This window comes from Epinephelus fuscoguttatus, linkage group LG18 (assembly GCF_011397635.1).
Source record: "Epinephelus fuscoguttatus linkage group LG18, E.fuscoguttatus.final_Chr_v1".
Classification (NCBI taxonomy): domain Eukaryota; kingdom Metazoa; phylum Chordata; class Actinopteri; order Perciformes; family Serranidae; genus Epinephelus; species Epinephelus fuscoguttatus.
Window position 1 is genome coordinate 38,941,721 of NC_064769.1, and position 17,869 is coordinate 38,959,589.

General features: G+C 41.1%; 1 long non-coding RNA gene across 1 annotated transcript in view; it reads left to right on the forward strand.

Moving 5' to 3' along the window:
• Window positions 1–960: 960 nt before the first annotated feature.
• Window positions 961–17,869, forward strand: part of LOC125906250 (uncharacterized) — a 173,500-nt gene continuing 156,591 nt past the window's right edge. Inside the window, exon 1 of the long non-coding RNA XR_007451762.1 lies at window positions 961–1,441. This is a non-coding gene — a long non-coding RNA (uncharacterized LOC125906250). The remainder of the gene's footprint in view (window positions 1,442–17,869) is intronic.

Consider the following 17,869-nt stretch of genomic DNA (forward strand, 5'->3'; position numbering starts at 1 on the left):
ACCACTGCTTTTGTCAGCGGCCTTTTACGTTCACATATGACGTGTTAGGTAACCTTCTGCATCTGCTGTTGACGCTTCAGGACGCACTCTTACATACTGACATCACTCGGCTGCGTTACATACTGCTGCAGAAAGGTGGCTTTTGGCGTCAGGTGTCTGACGTTGAAATCATTTACGAAGCGACAGTATTCGACGACTTCAGAATGAGAACGGGCTGAGGGGGAGGTCATGATCTGTTTGCGTCAGTTCAGCAAATGAATTCAACAGCTCGTCTCCCCCTCAGCGTCTCTATCTGACCCATCGCTGTCACAGCCACTGAAGAGAATTTTCACCATCCAGTGAAAGAGACGTCTCCTCCGCTGGATTTGTAATTCAAGAACAGAGAACCCATCTTAATGTGAGAGACTGGAGCCTGGGCGGATTTAATCACAGGACTTTTATCAGCAGGTGTGGCTTGGACTGAGACATAATGACGAGCAATGGGTCAGTTCTGGTACTGAGCTTTATGGGTACGGCTGCAGGTTTTCATAAATGGACCCGTGCAGGACTCTGAGCTATTTGTGAGATGAGAGGGGGGATTTGGGCAGATTTGCATTAAAGCAGCAAGCAGCATTAAATGGAAATACTCAACTAAAATATGTCAAATTTGTCTTTAAGCACAGTAACTGATGAATATACTCAGCCTAGTTACAGTCCTGTTTATCTGTAGGCTGGATACCTCATGAAGTTTGACATAGATATATGAGGCATTAAAATAAATCATAATTAAATCTCGTGAATTAATATTAAATAAATGCTAATGCAGTTCTTAATAATGAATAGTTGCGTTTAATTAAAATAAAAAATATATTATATTAATTCCTCCTGTGTTGTGATTGGCTGCAGGTGAAGGAGGCGGGGAGAAACAAACATGGCCGACCAGCCGATTCAACTTCCGGTAACCTGAGAACACACAAGCAGCAGCGGTGAACCACCTACCGCGTTATTATGTCTTAATTTCGGTTAATTTTACCGGATCCTGGCGTGTGTGTGTGTGTGAGAGAGAAGAGAGTGTGAGTGTATCTCTTTGTGTGTGTGAGAGCAGCAGCTTGTTCATGAAACTCTGTTTGTTAGCCGCTAAGCTAACGGGATGCTAACCGCTATTAGCATCATCGGCTAGCGGCAGTTGTTAGCTTGTGTGAACAGTGTGAACCACGGAGGGCACCGGGCCGGACGGTCCGTCCACGGACGGACAGACAGACAGACAGACAGACAGACACACGGACAAACGGACGGACCTCCCGGTTACCCGGTGGAAACTGTGACGGTCTTCACAGATGAAGATGAAGATTTGGACTTTTCAGATGCTACAAGTTCAACGTTATGACAGTCAGCGCCATTGTTGACCGGAAACAGCTCCGGCTCCCTCTGCGTCACCAGCTCAGACTCCTGCGCTCAAACTGTGAGTTTAATATTTTATTACTATTTTTATTAATCTGATAAATAATCTTTTAGCATCACTGAACCACCTGTTGTGTGTAGAGAAAAAAAATGCGTTAATAAACATGCTGTAAGGTTAAATGTCTCTGAACAGATGTCACAAGGTCACATTAAAAACTGAATAAAGATTGAAATCACAAAGTTACTGATAGAATTTATAAGCAAAAAGAAAATAGATTATTAATGGTAATAAAGCAGCAGCTCATCATTTATTGAACCAGATAAAACTAACATTGAGATAATTAATATCTCTGTGGCCAAGAAGGCAGCACAGGAAGGTCAGTACACGTCATATCATATTTACAATAAATACAAAACAATGGATAATTAACTGTAAAGATTAAAAGCTGCTGTTTAGGCCTGGTAGGGCCGGGTTGTGGAGCAAAGTACTCTGATCGTATCTTTACGACCCTTAACTTTATTACGACAATATCTAATTTAACTTTACTGTAACAGTAGTTTATTTAGTAGTTACGTATTTTAGTTATCTATCGTAGTTTGAAGGGGCTTTTAATATTTTGAAGAATATATCATGTATTACAAAAATAACACCATACATATATAGTCAGTGTCCAGTTTATTAGGTACAGCTAGTTAAAACTGATGCAGTCAACAGTCCTGTCATTAATCCTCCATAAAGGTTTGAATGTTCAGTTTGAGTTGAGGCTGTTTAGAGTTGTGTTTCTGTTATTTAGCGTCTGTGGCCTCACTGATAGTCAGCGCTGCATGGACCAAATCCACAAACACTTTATGTAAACAGGTGCTCAGAACAACAGCCCACAGTCATGATGCACAGAAAACGTCCTGCACATGTCATGAGGTTACTGTTAATGAAAGTAAGTGACTGACTGGTGCACACTGGAGTTTAATTAGATTTCAACTGTTTTCTTAAAGGCTATGAGTCATTGCAGCATTATAAATACTCTGAGAATATGGTTGATATGACTCTTTTTCAAATTACATTAAAAGGCTGTTAAAAAAAACACCTCAGTAATATTAAAAGCGAAAATTTGGAGCATTAGAATTTAAATGATTGTTTTTGTGTCATTTGGGTGAACTGTGCCTTTAATTCCAAAGTATGTCCAAAGTTTTTGTGTCCACGCGTTTGCAGTGAGCCAATCAGAGGTCCTGATTGTAACTTTAACAAATAGCACAGAGCGTATTGATATTTAAATCCAATTGTTCTTTGTGTCTGTTGGAGCTTCACGTTTCTGCAGTGACCTTGTCGTCTCCGGTGGACGGACGCTGGCTCAGCCTGATCCGACCTGCCGGCCTGCTGTTTGGTTTATTGACTGACCGCAGACACACTGCTGCACCTCCATCGGCTTAAATGGGTTTTCATTTTTTATTGGCAGGCCGGTGACGGGTTGTTTTGCCGAGGCTCTTTACACTTTAACAGCTCGGGGTATCACAATGTGTTTTACTGGCGCCTGTAAAATCAAACAAAATGAAATCGAATGAAAAGCAGACGTGCAGCCGGCTGCGCTCAGCACAAACAAGGAGAGGATTTAGAGGAAGGTGTGTATATGTGGTGCTTATTCATCCTCGTTAAAGTAATTACGCAACAAGACAAACAGACCAGAGCAGTGTTAGCTGTGGTGAAGCTGCAGAGGTTACCTGTAGACCTCCGCTGATACCTGTCCTCCTGTGTGGAGCTATGTGAGTTTCAATAACCGCAACCAAATATTAAGTTTGTCGCAACTTGGTGTATTTATTAGGGATGTCTGTTTCGGACACTCATTAACTGGTAACCAGCCAGTTATTTTTTTAAGAAGTTTCTTTTTTAAGAAAAATCGTGAAATGACGTGAAACAGACGAGGCCTTTCCTTAAACTCTGGAACTCCACTGACTCAGTGAACTTTAGCGCCACGTTTCAAAGTGTTGTCCATTTAGAGGAGGTGAAATTTGAATGTTTTTTGTTGTAAGGTTATTTTCTGTTCTTTGTTATTCACCGTTCCTGCTGATCTTCAAAAAGTCTTAGGTGCCATACACATGCCACATCTCTAACCGCCTGGAAAAAGCGAGGTCGTGCACAGGGCGCTATTCTTGTGCCTACTCTATGCCAGTTTTCAAAGGTGCGGGGGCAGGTTGCATCTGAGGTTGCTAACCGACCATAACCAGCACCGTATCAGAGCCAACTCATCCTCACTGTGACCTCGTCACATGTCCACGTTTAGTCATGGACTTTCCACGTCCACATATGATGTCCAAGGTACCCTGGGTGTGTTGGTTGTTGACGTTCTGGGACGCTGTGTCAACTTCAGCCTGTTACATGCATTGTCTGTTTTCACAATACACTTCTGTTTTCACAGGAAATGTACAGTTTGATACAGTCTCTTTCAAAATAAAAGCACTACGTCAGTACAACACCGCAAATTGATGTTCTTTTTTCCTTCAGCAACAAACACACATTGTTGGGTTTAGGAAAAAAGAACAGGGTTTGGCTTTAGAATCTTACGGAACATGAACGCCACTCTGTCAGGTGAGAGTCAGTGTTTGTTGGACCCATCCATCACCTCTCTAACCCACACCCAGTTGGACTTTTCCTGCCTTAACTTTCGTCCCTGTCCCACCATGTTTCCCCCTGACGCCACCGGGCACCATTAAACTATAATGGAAACTGGCCACGTATCATGCCGACGTTAAAGGACGCCTTTTTTCGTTGATATTTGACACCCCAAGTCACAGCCCAAGTGGCGGATTGCGACGACTTTGGAGTGACACGGGGCTCATCGAGCTGATCTTCTTCCAGCCGTTGTTTTGTAAGTGTGTGTTGGGCCAACTGTTGTCTGTGGGACAGATGTGATGCAGGATCAACTTCTTCTCCATATTTCTCACAGACTGAGCTTTACAGATGAAGGGAAAGATATCTGTCAGCTGTGATTGGTTGGTCCTCGTCACGTGACATACGGTGCATGCTGCTGCGTTCCAAAAGTTGAAGTCTGTTTATCTCAGAGCCCGGCCTAAAAAAATAGGCGCTCGGGAACGCGTTGCTTTGGGGCTTGAGTGCACCTGCTGTGCGTCTACATTGAAAACTATAGTTTTGAGGGAGCAAAATGCGCGGCATGTATACAACACTCAGACCTGCGGCAAGCGGCCGTGAAGGGTTGTTGTTTTTATGATCCTGTTTAGAATTGATCTAAAATAAGAGTTAGAGCATTCATTCTTTTTGCAGCATAAAGTTGAGGGCAAAACGTCAGAAAATATCTGTATACCGACAGACAGGGCCTGAAAGACGACATGTTATGGAAGCAAAATAGCCCAAAACTCAAAACTGAGCAGAGCATGAAAAACCTGTTTTCACCCATAATGTCTCCCTCTAACCCTGTGAGAGGGAAGTGAAAGTATTTGACATGTGGGTCAGGTCATAGCAGATCCACCAGAGTCCCCAGCAGGGATCAGACCAGGTCCCTCAGACCGAGGGACTGGACTGGGCCGGCGTCCCCCCTGAGCTGCGGCTCTGTCTCCACCCTCTGACAGACACCCTGACAATAAATAAGTGTATGAAAGATGAGGAGGGAGGGAGAGCACAATAACCTGCTGAACTTGAGAACCTCTTCTCATCGATTATGGAAATGTCTCCGCCGCTGACCCGGGGCATTATGAGTCTTAAGTATTGATTAAATACGCAGAGGAAAATACTTTGGCAGTTAAATCAGACGTTGATTCGATTAGCTTCAACCCGCCGCCGCTCACAATCAACCGCTGTTTTAAAGGATTTCATTTTTGTGTATAAGCTGTGTTGTGTGGAAATTGAATTAACTCTGGTGCAATGTTAATGCGCTGTGACCTTGGGTGGGTGAATGACCTCTGAGCTTTGACCCGGGGGGGCGTCTGGTCATCAGGGGAGTGAAGGGAGGTACACACCCCCATGCACTTAGCCCCTCTCTGTTGTGGGTCCTCTCCGGTTCGGCACGGACGCATCAAATCACCCGGCGCTGGGATCAATAGATTCTCCGAGGTTGACTTCATAAGTAGGTCATAAGAAGCATTTGGGATATTAGCGCTGGGTGGAATGAGTTCATGCTCCTGGACTCGTCTGCACTAAAACTGAGAGCGCCCATCAATACATGTGGATATTGATAACTCTCCAAATCTGTGATGGTAATGGCAGCGGTGCTGTCCGTCCATCAGAGCGTCAGCAGCTTCTTTTAATGGGTGTAAGGAATTAAACGCCTCCGCTGTGACCATGAATGTGACGCTGCACTGAGTTTTACACCTGTAAATTCATTCACCTGTAGAGCCCTGATACATCTGCCAGTGGTCATGAATGGATGGAAGGGAGACACACTCACTCCTGTCCCAACCCATGATGGTCAAAACAAAATTCCTGTCCTGTCCCAAGCCTGCAAGAAAAACTTCCGTCATAAGAGTATTGCTTTTTTAGTATCGGAACTCCATATTTGTATAAGTACACATATTCAGTTAACTATACAGTATAGCATAATGCTGAAATAACTCCTAATAATAATTTTATATTCTAATATTTTTACTTTAGTTATCATTTTCATATTTTTATTGTAATTTTTCTTTTCTTGTACATATTTGTTTCATTATTGTATTTTCCATAGCATTTAAAAAATATTTTTATTGTATTTTTTATTGTACATATTATTTTATTATATTTTCCACAGTACCTTTAAAAATATTTTTATTGTCATTTTTCTAGTCTAGTACATATTTATTATTTTATCATATTTTTCATAGTATTTTTTAATTTTGTTATCATAATTATTCTATTCTTGTACATATTTGTCATTATATTTTCCATAGTATTTAAAAAATATATTTTGATTGTAGTTTTTCTATTCTTGTACATTTTTGTTATTTTATCATATTTTCCATAGTATTTTTTGAAAATGTTTTTTTTATTCTTGTACATAATTTTTTTTTTACATTTTTCATAGTATTTAAAAAATAATTCTAGTGCAAGTCTTGTAAATTATTATTATTATTTTTATTTTAGTACCTATTTATCATTTATTATATTTTCCATTGTATTCTTTAAAAATATATTTTATTGTATTTTTTAATTATTGTACAATATTGTACAATAAAATATTGTATTTTATTATATTTTCCATAGTACTTTAAAAAAAATTCTAGTGCAAGTCTTGTACATTGTTATTATTATTATATTTCCCATAGTATTTTTTAAAAATGTTGTTAGCATGAATGTTCTACTCTTGTACATTTTTGTTATTTTGTTAATGTTTCCATAGAAGTTTTTAAAAATATTGTGATTTTTCTGTTCTTCAGTATTTAGCCTTTCATTTTATGTCTTTATGATATGCGTACTGTATGCACCGATCTATGGCTCCCTAACTAAAATGAGTTTGACACCACTGGTTCTGTCTCACCTCACAGTTTGTTGTCGATAGACGTTTTCAGGACTAAAAGTATTGTGTTGAACAGATTAAAAATGAATCACGGTCTTTATTGAAAGTGATTTTCCTACGAAGCAGTCGAGCTGTGACGGTTGACTTGTTCTTGATAAATGTGAACACTGATCATCGCGCTCTCCTCGGCTCAGATCTTTTGTGAAATCGGTTTGAGGCGGTGAATGAGCGTCTCTGAGCCGATCAGATACGCAGCAGAGTGGTTTCCACACTGCAGAGATGTAAGAACCAGTGTCAACATGTTGTGTCTATGGGAGAGACCCTGCTGCTGTGATTTATGATGTGCGGCGCAGGAAAAGGCCCTTTTATGGAGCTGCCGCCGCCTGGGAAAGTTGGTATACATGATAGAAAGTTGTCGGCTGCGTGCAGATGGAGGTGGAGACGAGCCGCTCAGCACAAGGCTCAAATTGTTTCTTGTTTTCTCGGTCAATTCACTGCAGGACTATAATGCTGGTTTCCCATGCTCGCCAAGGCCCCGCCGTTTGTTTAGTGATGTCGCAACTGGGCGTTAATGCCTCTTTAGTTATGTCACCCCGAGCAGCTCAGGAGGCGCTTCGCTCAGGGGCTGAAGGATCCTGTTAACCCCGTCACCTCCAGCACTGGAAAGCTGCTCAAAATAACTTCATTCATTCATCTTGAACAGACGGGTGCCAATCAGATATTTCACTAACCTTCCTGTTGGTTGTTGGTTGGTTAACGCAGCAGCCTGTCCCAGCGGATCAACATGCTGACCTTCCATCTTACTTCACAGCAGTCCCTCCTCATGTCTCCTACAAGGCATCAACATCTCAAAAGAATCCAGCTGCCTGATTCTAGACACTTTTGTAACCTCATATTACATACTGACACATCATCTGAAACAGGACATGCACATGTTTCATACAGTTTGAAAGATGTTAAATGTCCTTAATCTTTCAGTGTTTTTACTTTACCCATCACACCTCCCAGTGCTTTGGTTGCAGAGTCTGCTATGACTGAAGTGTCACGTATAAAGCATGCACTTTCATCTCGAGGAAAAACCCAAGATACTTCTCTGTAAACTCAAGTCTAGAGAGTGTGTGTGTGTCAGCAGGACGGTGTATGTGGGACTGAATAAACTACAGTGTGATGAAGAAACATGAGACAAATACAGAATCACTCTTATTTTCTTATCCGCTAATAAAGTCTGTAGAATCCTGACTGTAAACATCACTTTGCTTTAGTTTATTTTTGGTTCAGTGTTTATAAAAAAGAAGGAATATATATATTTGTGTGTGTGTGTGTGTGTGTGTGTGTGTGTGTGTGTGTTTGATGGCGGCTCCTCTGGAGGGAAAATGGATCGATCTTTAAATATTTAATTCAATGATGGTTTCCTTTAAGAATGTCCGTCTTGTTGCTCCCGGAGCCATTATCATTAGAATTTGTTTATCATTAAATTATAAATTCTTCATCTGTCTTTAAGATGATTCGGTAATCTGATTTCTAATCCTACAAATGCAGTCCTGCCCCGTTCACTCCACATCTCACTCTTTATTCTTTGTGACTTCTAACCTGTTTTATATCTCTGAGCTGCTCTGAATTCACTGCCGCAATGTTCAGACCGTCGAGCTCCACAAACACACAACAAACAAACCTGGGACTCTGTGAGACTCTGTGTTTCCAGGTGTTTAAGAAGAGACGCACCTTATTTTTCTTTTTTTTCAACATATTCTCATAAAACAGTTTGCATGATATCCTACGAATTAGCACCCCACAAATAACGTTACGTCTTTAACACGTAGTTACGTAATTATTGTTAAGTTAAGGAGGTTAGGTTTAAGGAAAAAAACATGGTGAGGACGAACCTTGAAATGACTCAAAGTTTACTCCGAATTTACACAGATCTGAAAACGCGACTCCAGCAGAAAGTCTGTTTTTTTGTGACACACCCAGTTCTTTTTCTTTTTCATCTTCTACTTTTTCAATGTATTGTCATAGAACCATTCGTATGATATCCTACGAATTTGCAGCCCAAAATGACAATACGTCTTTAAAAGAAATGGCCACTTTAGAATGAAAATACAGACAGTACTTCCTGACCCTCATGCCGACAAGAAGTCCAGTGTAGTTTTTTATTCCACAAAACTCGTTCGGAGTATCAGCGGATAACAGCTAGCTGGAATAACATGCTTTATTTACATGGCAACAAGCGCGTGTCTAGCTGAAGGCTAGTGGTGGTGCTAGTTCTCGAGTCTCGCGTGAGTTGCCATGTAAACACAGCACTCCTACAGGGCAGGCTGACTGACCACGGTGAGAAATGATGCTATAAAAGTGGAGTAAATTACGTCTTTTCAAGTCAATTTTGCATGCCGCGGCTTCAGGGCACTTGGATTACGACGGATGAGCTGTTCTGATGTTTTTGAAATGCATTAGCGGAGTTTTCTTACATTTTCAAAATGTGGGTTCCATGCACTTCAAGTGTAGCTGTTATTCCGGCTAGCTGTTATCCTCCGATACCCCGAACAAGTTTTGTGGATTCAAAAACTACACTGGACTTCTTGTCGGCATGAGGGTCAGTAAGTACTGTCTGTATTTTCACTCTAAAGTGGCCATTTCCTTTTACGCACAGTTATGTGATTATCGTAAAGTTACGGAGGTTATGTTTAGGAGAAGAAACATGGTTGGGTGTTTGGTTTACGTGAGTATAGTTACTGTGGTTAGGATTAGGAAAAGATATATGGTGAGAATGTATTTTGAAATGACTAAAAGTTCACTCAGAACGGGTCTGAAAATGCGACTCCAGCACAAACTTGCGGGCATAAGTCCAATTTTTTGTTACACACCTGATTCTTTTTCTTCGTCATCTTCTACTATTTCAGTGTATTGTCATAGAGCGGTCCGTACGATATCCTATGAATTTGCACCCCACGAATGACAATATGTTCTTAACGTTCGGTCAATTATCATAAAGTTGCTGTGGTTATGTTTAGGAAAAGAAATGTGGTGAGGACGTAAATGACTCAAAGTAAAATAAATCCCGGGTGAAAGTCTGTTTTTGTGCGACATTCCTGATCCTTCTTCTACTTTTTAAACATATTTTTGAAGAATGGTTTATATGATATTCTAGGAATTTGCGCCCCATAGTTTTGGCTGTTGTTTAAATTCTGTGCATGAAGTAACCAAAACATGTCCAACATTAGGTGAAATACATTGTGTTTAAAATCAAGCGTTGTGTGACAATTGATTTGATCTTCAGTTTTCCGCTAAGCATTATTTTTTTACTCTTTTTCTTCTACTTGTTTTTCTTCTTCCTCTTATTTTTCTTTCCGTGTTTCTCTTCTTCTACAAGTTCTTTTTTCTTTTTTATCTTCTTCTTCTAATTTTTAAAATATTGTTTGGGTCTTAAATTATATTTGTTGAGTTGTTAAAAAGTCTTAGGTCAAAGTGTTAATTTTACAAAACTTGGGAGTTAATTTTCCCTCCTGGATTTTATCATGAAAATACTAAAAATACTTCACAAGATCCTCCAATCGTCTTGTGACTCGATAAATTCTTGTTTTGGGGCGAGTCTCTGATTTTCTTAGTGTTTAATTTTATTCAGACACACGTAGGTTTGCAGTGATATACTGGTTTTAAGGTATACTGTGATATGAAAGTTGATGGTTACCATACTGTGTGCATTTGCTCATCTATGATATTGAAGAAAAATGCAACTGGATGGAGAATCTCACTTTTACGTTAGTTATTGTCAAAAAATGAGACTTTTTACACGTATTTCCACAACTGTTTTCTTTAAGGGTCGTTCTGACTGATGATAATATTATATAAGTCTGCAATATCATGAATGTGCAATATATTCTGAGGCTTTATCATCGTACCATTCCAACCCCAGTGGTCACAACAGGTCACAAGCACTGATACTGATATAGCTGTCCAGCAGTGGTGCATGCTGGGTAACTGTTATGGTGGCTTGTTAAAGAGAGCAAAGCACACTTTGAACATTAAACACTGCTGTGAGACAAATCGGTACAAAGTGGTATTTTTCCACTTTACAGGATTACAAAGGGGCCCCGCTGGGGCGTCTCCATGGACCAGGGACTGAGACTGGTGGGGGGGTCAGAGACTGAGGGGGGGTCAGAGGAACAAAGAGGCTCTGGGAATCAGCTGACAGCAACAGTCAGCGTCCGTCCGCTGGTCCAATCACAAACTGACTGCTTCAGTAGCATTACTGAGGTCAGAGTTACAACCAGAGCTGATTCAACAGTCAGTCCACAGGAAATTAAATGACAGGAAGTGAATCAAATATTCTGATTTATTTACTAAACAAAAATTTTGAAATAAAGTGCACACCATGTTCGTGATACTGCTCACCTTTAACGTGTCTGAGAACTATTTAGCTGCTTGTGAATTTAAATTATGGTGCATATTAATGTGGGAATATACATTTGATTTGTATGTGAATGTAACCAGAGGCATAAGATTTCTTTAAATTTGGCACAAACGTCCACTTGGACCGAAGAATGAACTGATTAGTATTTTGTGATCAAAAGTCAAAGGAAAACAACTAATTATAGAATTAAAAATAACTCAAGAATTCATTCACTAATTCTGACCAAACTTGACACAAATGTCTAACAGGATAAAATAATGAAGGTCAAAAGGTCAAAGATCAGCTTGACTGTGACATCATCATGGTTTAATGTCATATCTCAGGAACAGAAGGGGAGACATTTGGTCAGATACTGAATTGGTGACTCTAATCTTGAAACTGTGCTGATTGTATAGATCTTCTGTGTGTGAAGCATCCATGTTTTCACTGACATGGATGGAGACTGTCAGAGACACTGGACTGGTGGGCGGAGTCACACAACCACAGGGTGGACTGGTGGGCGGAGTCATACAGCTGCAGGGTGGTAATAATACTTTACTGAGACATTGCTGTGTTTCCTGCTGGGATAGTGCCACAAAAAGCAGGTATTTTAAGCCAGATTTTGGTCTTATCTGAACCATAACCAAGTGGTTTTTGTGCCTAAACCTAACCATGACATATTCACTAAATAAACACGCACAGAGGTAACGTATCTGTGATTTGCAGAAATGTACAATGCCAACATTTTTTCTGGCATCTGGCTCACAAACTGCACAGATCCTTTAACAGATGACCCGTCTTGTGATTCCCATTTTTACACATGAACACGTTCCATACACAGTCAGACAGAGAAATAATGAGATATTTAACCCGTCTCTCCTCCAGAGTCGAACACATGCGGGGTGTCGATGCGTCAGCGTTGTGAGGGATCGCACAGATACTCAGAATCAATCGTTGGATCGATGAGCTGGATCGGCTCAGAGCGGCCTGTTTTGGTGTGGCAGCTGGTTTTCTGCGTGTGATAGCGTGTGTGAATAATTCAGTGTGGTTGAACATGTTTACGGTGTTAAAGCTGAACGCTGCACTGTGTCCACTGGGTCGCTCCCAGGCACATTATAATGGGTCTATAAAGTCTGGTGACCTCACGCTCTCGCTCATTTACAGCCAATGACTTTAAGTGTGTCCAATCCAATCCTCAGGTATTTATTGAGAGAGAAGTGCACACCCGCTCTCTAAGTAAATTGAAATCGCTGCCCTCCCGTGGGACTTCATTTCAGCCCGGGTCCAGCATCATGAGGGGGGGACTGAGAGACCCCGAGTGGACTCCAGCACATTTACTGAGGAGTATGAGCATATTTATCCATCACTGATGAGCTTATTACAGTTCAGTCCGTCTATAAAGACGTGTGCATGTGTAACAGCAACTTCATAAACTAATCATTTATTGAGACAAATATATTCTGAAGGAATTCACTCTGCAAAATATGTTCGTCTCTCCCAGTCCATGTAGAACTCAGACAGAGGCAGACATTTTGACCTTGAATTTGAATGCAGGACTTTTAGTCGTAACTCAGTGTTTCTGCTCTGGTATTAGTATTTTTACTTAAGTCAAAGATCTGAGTACCTCTTCCACCTCTGGCAGTCGTGTGACGGAGAGTGATGCTCTTATAGATGTCTTACTGAGAAGGAGGGTAACTGAGGCCTTGTCTCCACGCACACATATTTTTAGAAACAGATATTTTCCTCAACATTTTGGCCTCTCGTCCAGAAACAGAATTTTATGATTATCTGCAGTATTGATTTTTAGGATGTGCTCCACTCATAGAAAACTACATATCATATCAAGCACTTCCTAAACAAACAACAGCCTTCACTTTTAAAGAGCTGTCATGCTGCTACGCACGCGCCCTGCAGAGGCTGTAAAGCTTTAGTGCTGCTCCACAGTTTTTTAAACGTCACAACCAAGCATCAGGATTTGATAACATTTGGGAAGTCTGAAAGAGCCACAAGATTAAATTGTTTTATCCCCATTTAAATTAGCAGAGCGCTAAACCAGAAGTTAGCTGTTCTGCCAGCGGAAGTGGCGGTCAGATGTTGGCAATAATGCTCCACCGTCTGTTTGCATTTTGCCGTTTAAAAAGAAGACTAGTCCATACCCATTGGTAGCTGTGTCACCTTCTACCTATGCCATTTCACATAGATTGACCACATCAGTGAGTAGAAAAACGTGGGACAGACAGAATGACTGACTGACAGAATGACACACTGACAGTTTCCGTGATTATGTACAGCATACCATACCATGACTTAGTCATACCAAACATTAGAAACAACACCAACATTGGTCCACAGGGGGAGTCACAGCGATCGGTCGCATTTTAGCCATTTTGAAGCATTTTTCTGTTGTTATAGCGCCACCCAGTTGCCAATTAGAGTTAAATTTCTCCAGTCACCTTGAGGCGTCCTGTTCTACATATCTACCAAGTTTAGTAAAAATCCATATGGCGGTTAGGCCTAGATAAGAAATGAGCTCTCTAGCGCCCCCATTTTGTTTGATGGGCTCAATAATGGAGGGGTCCCCTCAGATTATGTGTGGTCATATGCCTACAAAGTTGCGTGGTGATGGGTGAAACCCTTGAGATGTTCTACACCTTTATGTGATGAGCCACGCTCCGCAATATTCATTGCCTTATAGAAGCTCAGTTTTAGGAAGTTTTCCAACTTTTGCCAAGAGGGAACTTTAGATATTGCTCCCTAGATTATGTTCACCCAGTTTCATGCAGATCGCTCAAACTTCCTAGGAAGAGATCCATTTGAAGTGTTTTTCAAAACATTCAAAATGGTGGAAAATCTATATAAGCGGAAGTTATGGGTTCTTGAGGCAAATGTGTTCCTCATGAGGAGAGGCATCTCTGTGCAAAGTTTCATGTCTCTACCACATACGGGGCATGAGATATGCCCATTCAAAGTTTGACATTTCAATGGGTTGCTATAGCGCCCCCCTTTGGCCAATTGATGTAATATTGCTTCATTGGCATCCTCCCATGACCCTCTACCACTGTGCCAAATTTCACATGGATTGACCAAGTCAGTGAGGAGAAGAACATGGAACACACACACACACACACACACACACACACACACACACACACACACACACACACACACACACAGAGTTTTCCTCATTATGTAGTGAGATAAGATATCAAAGAAGAGGCAACTAAAAAAAAAGCTGTTGTCACTTCTTGTAAGTGCAAAACAACAGTGCGTGATTTGAGACAACACTACTCTGCTGAAATGACTGTAACGTGCCAGAAGTATGTAGTGTACCACATCGATGTGTACTAACTGAAATGTGTGGTTTGAGACACTCAAAATTTTATCTTATATTACTCACATGTGGGTGAAGAGTGGGTGATATGGCCCTGAATTAATATCAAAATATTTCAGGATATTTTTGCGAATTAGTAGAAAATATTTTATTATTAATTTAAGAAGACAGAATTAATTTAACAAAACTAAAATGATGTTTCATGTCTTTGGTTTGTGAACAACAGCAGTAACTCAGAGTGAGATTCAGATTCTGTTACAATATTAATAGATCAACTAAATAAAATCTACCACTCATACTCTACCTGTATTATCGTGAACGAGATGATGTGACACATCCCTAGCACAGTGTTAACAATGTTACTGATACTATTCTTTCTCACACCTTCAACTCAAACCACCAAAATATATCATTTAATCATTCATATCCGAAACAGCGGCTGAATCACAACGTGTTGTTATTGTTGGTTGGTGCTGAGCAGTGGTCTGCAGCTCTGCAGGTGTCACACTATCCACCATCCTCCTGTTGACAAAGTCAGCTCAGCAGAAACGCTGATATGATACGTATGAAACGTACAAATGTGAAGTGTTGGTTGTTTGTTTTCCACATCTTCCTCTTCTTCCTTGGTGTCATTAGTGCCGCCTCCCTCTGTGGATGAAGAGCTGTAACAGACTGATGAAAGCAGAAACGTCTCGCATTAAGAGATGTAACTCAGATCATGTTTCAGCTGCAGATTATTTGTATATAAAGTAGTATTTCCAGGAGATAGTCGGTTCCATCCTGAGCCGATGGGTGCAGATAAACGTGTCGCCACACTGCGGCCCTGTGTGTCTGAGCGGGGGTTAACCTGGTGAGGGTATGGGACACTTCCCACATGACTGATAGGACGGACTTTGAGCCCTTCTCTCAGCCGGCCGATGGGAGCTTCACAGCTTCACAGCTCTCTGCTCCAGCTGTGTAAATGGCTTATGTGTGAAATGTAAGCTATGCAGGTCAGAGCGGCGCGGAGTCATGCTACGCAAATAAATACCGTGATGTCATATCTCCCCTCACCTCTACATTAAACACATAGTTCATTACTGCAGAGACACTCTGACCCCGCGGACATGCTCAACGATGACGCATCAATCAAATCCTGATAAATAGAGCTGATTGGTCTTTGTTCCCGATGTGCAGCGCAGTGTGTTCTAATGCAGAAAGATGAATTCTTATGTAAAAATCAATAGAGGAGCTTCTGCAGAAAGGTGTTTTAGTGTTATGGATCTGCGTGACAGAGAAGCAGCTGCTGGTTTTAAGATGAAAACGTTATAGTTCTGTCAATCGATTAACGGGCCACTTCTTTCACCATCTTCCCTTTTCCTGCAGCATCCATCTTCTCAAGTACACTTAGATGGCTAATGTGCTCTCCTTAGATATTCTAATGATGAGTCTAAATCACACTCAGCGCTTTATTGCTGATCAAGGGGATCTAAGCAGTTTCATATGCTTAGAAGGAGCACTTTTAGGGCCGTTTACATTCAATCAGCTCATCAGCTGTTCTGGGAAATAGCAGAGAAACTAAAATTGTGATGTCTTCAAAAGTCTTCTGTCTGAAGAAAAGTAGATGATCCTCATGTTTTAGAAGCTGCGTCCAGAAAAACCTTTTAACTTAATAAATTAAACTCTCCAATAAAAAAAAAGTCATCCATGAACTTTGTCGACAGTTGACTATTTAACAAATGGTTTAAAGGGGAACTCTGATATATATATTTTTGTTTCATGCAGGGTTCAGACTACATGACATCACTCCGATTACAGCCCGACTCAGCATCGTACGTGTTGACAATGTCGTGAACGAGTGTCATACGTGATAATCCATCGTTTCATCTCATGTAGTGTGTCACAGTAGACGACAACTGACGCCACGTCTGAGACGCCTCACGACGTCCCAACAGAAAGTCTAACATGTTTGATTTTCTTCTTGTCTTTCACGACTTCTCCCGTCACAGCCGTCACTTTGACCAATAGGAACACAGAGCGATCTGTTGCCATGGAAACTGTAGGACAACAACAGCCCAGCCTTTTAGATATTTCCTGTAGGGACGTTAGCACACAGAGTAAAAAGGAAACAGCAGAGGCACTTTATCAACCCGCTGAGTACTGCCATTAGCATCAAGCTAGCAAACAATGTTCTTTCTTCATGATGGAGGATATAAAGAGTTTAATCAAACTCAACACTTCCTGTTTTTGTTTCATATTAAAAGCCTGTTATCATTTCAGTCATTTTCTAAAAAGGCTTTTATTGTGAAACATTTGCAGGAACTTCCTGTGGAGGATTCAGTGACTTCAGTCATAGTGTGCGTACGATACTTCAAATGTAGCTCCGCCCACCTAGTGACACTTTTTACGTTACTACAACTACAGCTGGAACATGAACAGACACAGTGACTGAAGTAATAATAATAAAGACAGGACAAGAGTAACCTGATGACATCACACACGTCGTGAAAGACGACCGGGGATGATTGGTCGTTGACCATCTCTGTCAGCCAACAGGCAACATTTTATGACTCCACAATCTCCTGATGTGACATGTGGCTGTCAGAATGGACAAACATTTGGTGCAGTGTGAACCCGGCATCGTGTTCGCCATTTCATTTAACCATAAATTATACGAGTTCACACTTGTACAATGAACTCCTTTGTGATCACCAGACATTTTTTGGTATTTACTAGCAGAGGACGACGAGCTGTGAGTGGGTCAGGTTCCCAAAATTTCCTGATGCGTCCCACTTTATTGATCCTCCGAACCCCAGTTTCCTTCTCAGATTCCTGTAACGCCCCGAGCGTGTCACAGCGGTGGATAACAAAAACGTCTGAGCTCTGGTTCGTCAGCTGGTGGTGCGCTGCTCCGTCCTGTCCTATGATCTGAGGGATGGAGACATTAATGATCCAGAGAGCTCGTCCTCTTTATAAAGACAGACAGTCCAGACTCAGATTGATCGTGCTGCTGCGCTCCCCTCAGAAAACAGAAACACTTTGATTCCTATTTGTATTTATTCTCATCGTCTCCATGAAGAGCTGAAGAATAGTTTTTTATTAATTTCATGGATTATTTGCTCATTATGCATTAATCATGGTGCCCCATCTGGAAGGTGCAGGCGTGACTGTGTGAGAAACAGCCATTCTGATCTCAATTAGATTCTGCCTCTGCTCTCCGTCTACCCATAAATCACTTCTCCAAAGTGAAATTAACAGTTACTGGAGCGCATTAATATCCCGAGTCAGGCATGAGGGGAGCGCAGCGACTGGAACCAGCCGTCTCTCACAATGTGGAAAACATCGTTCTGTTTG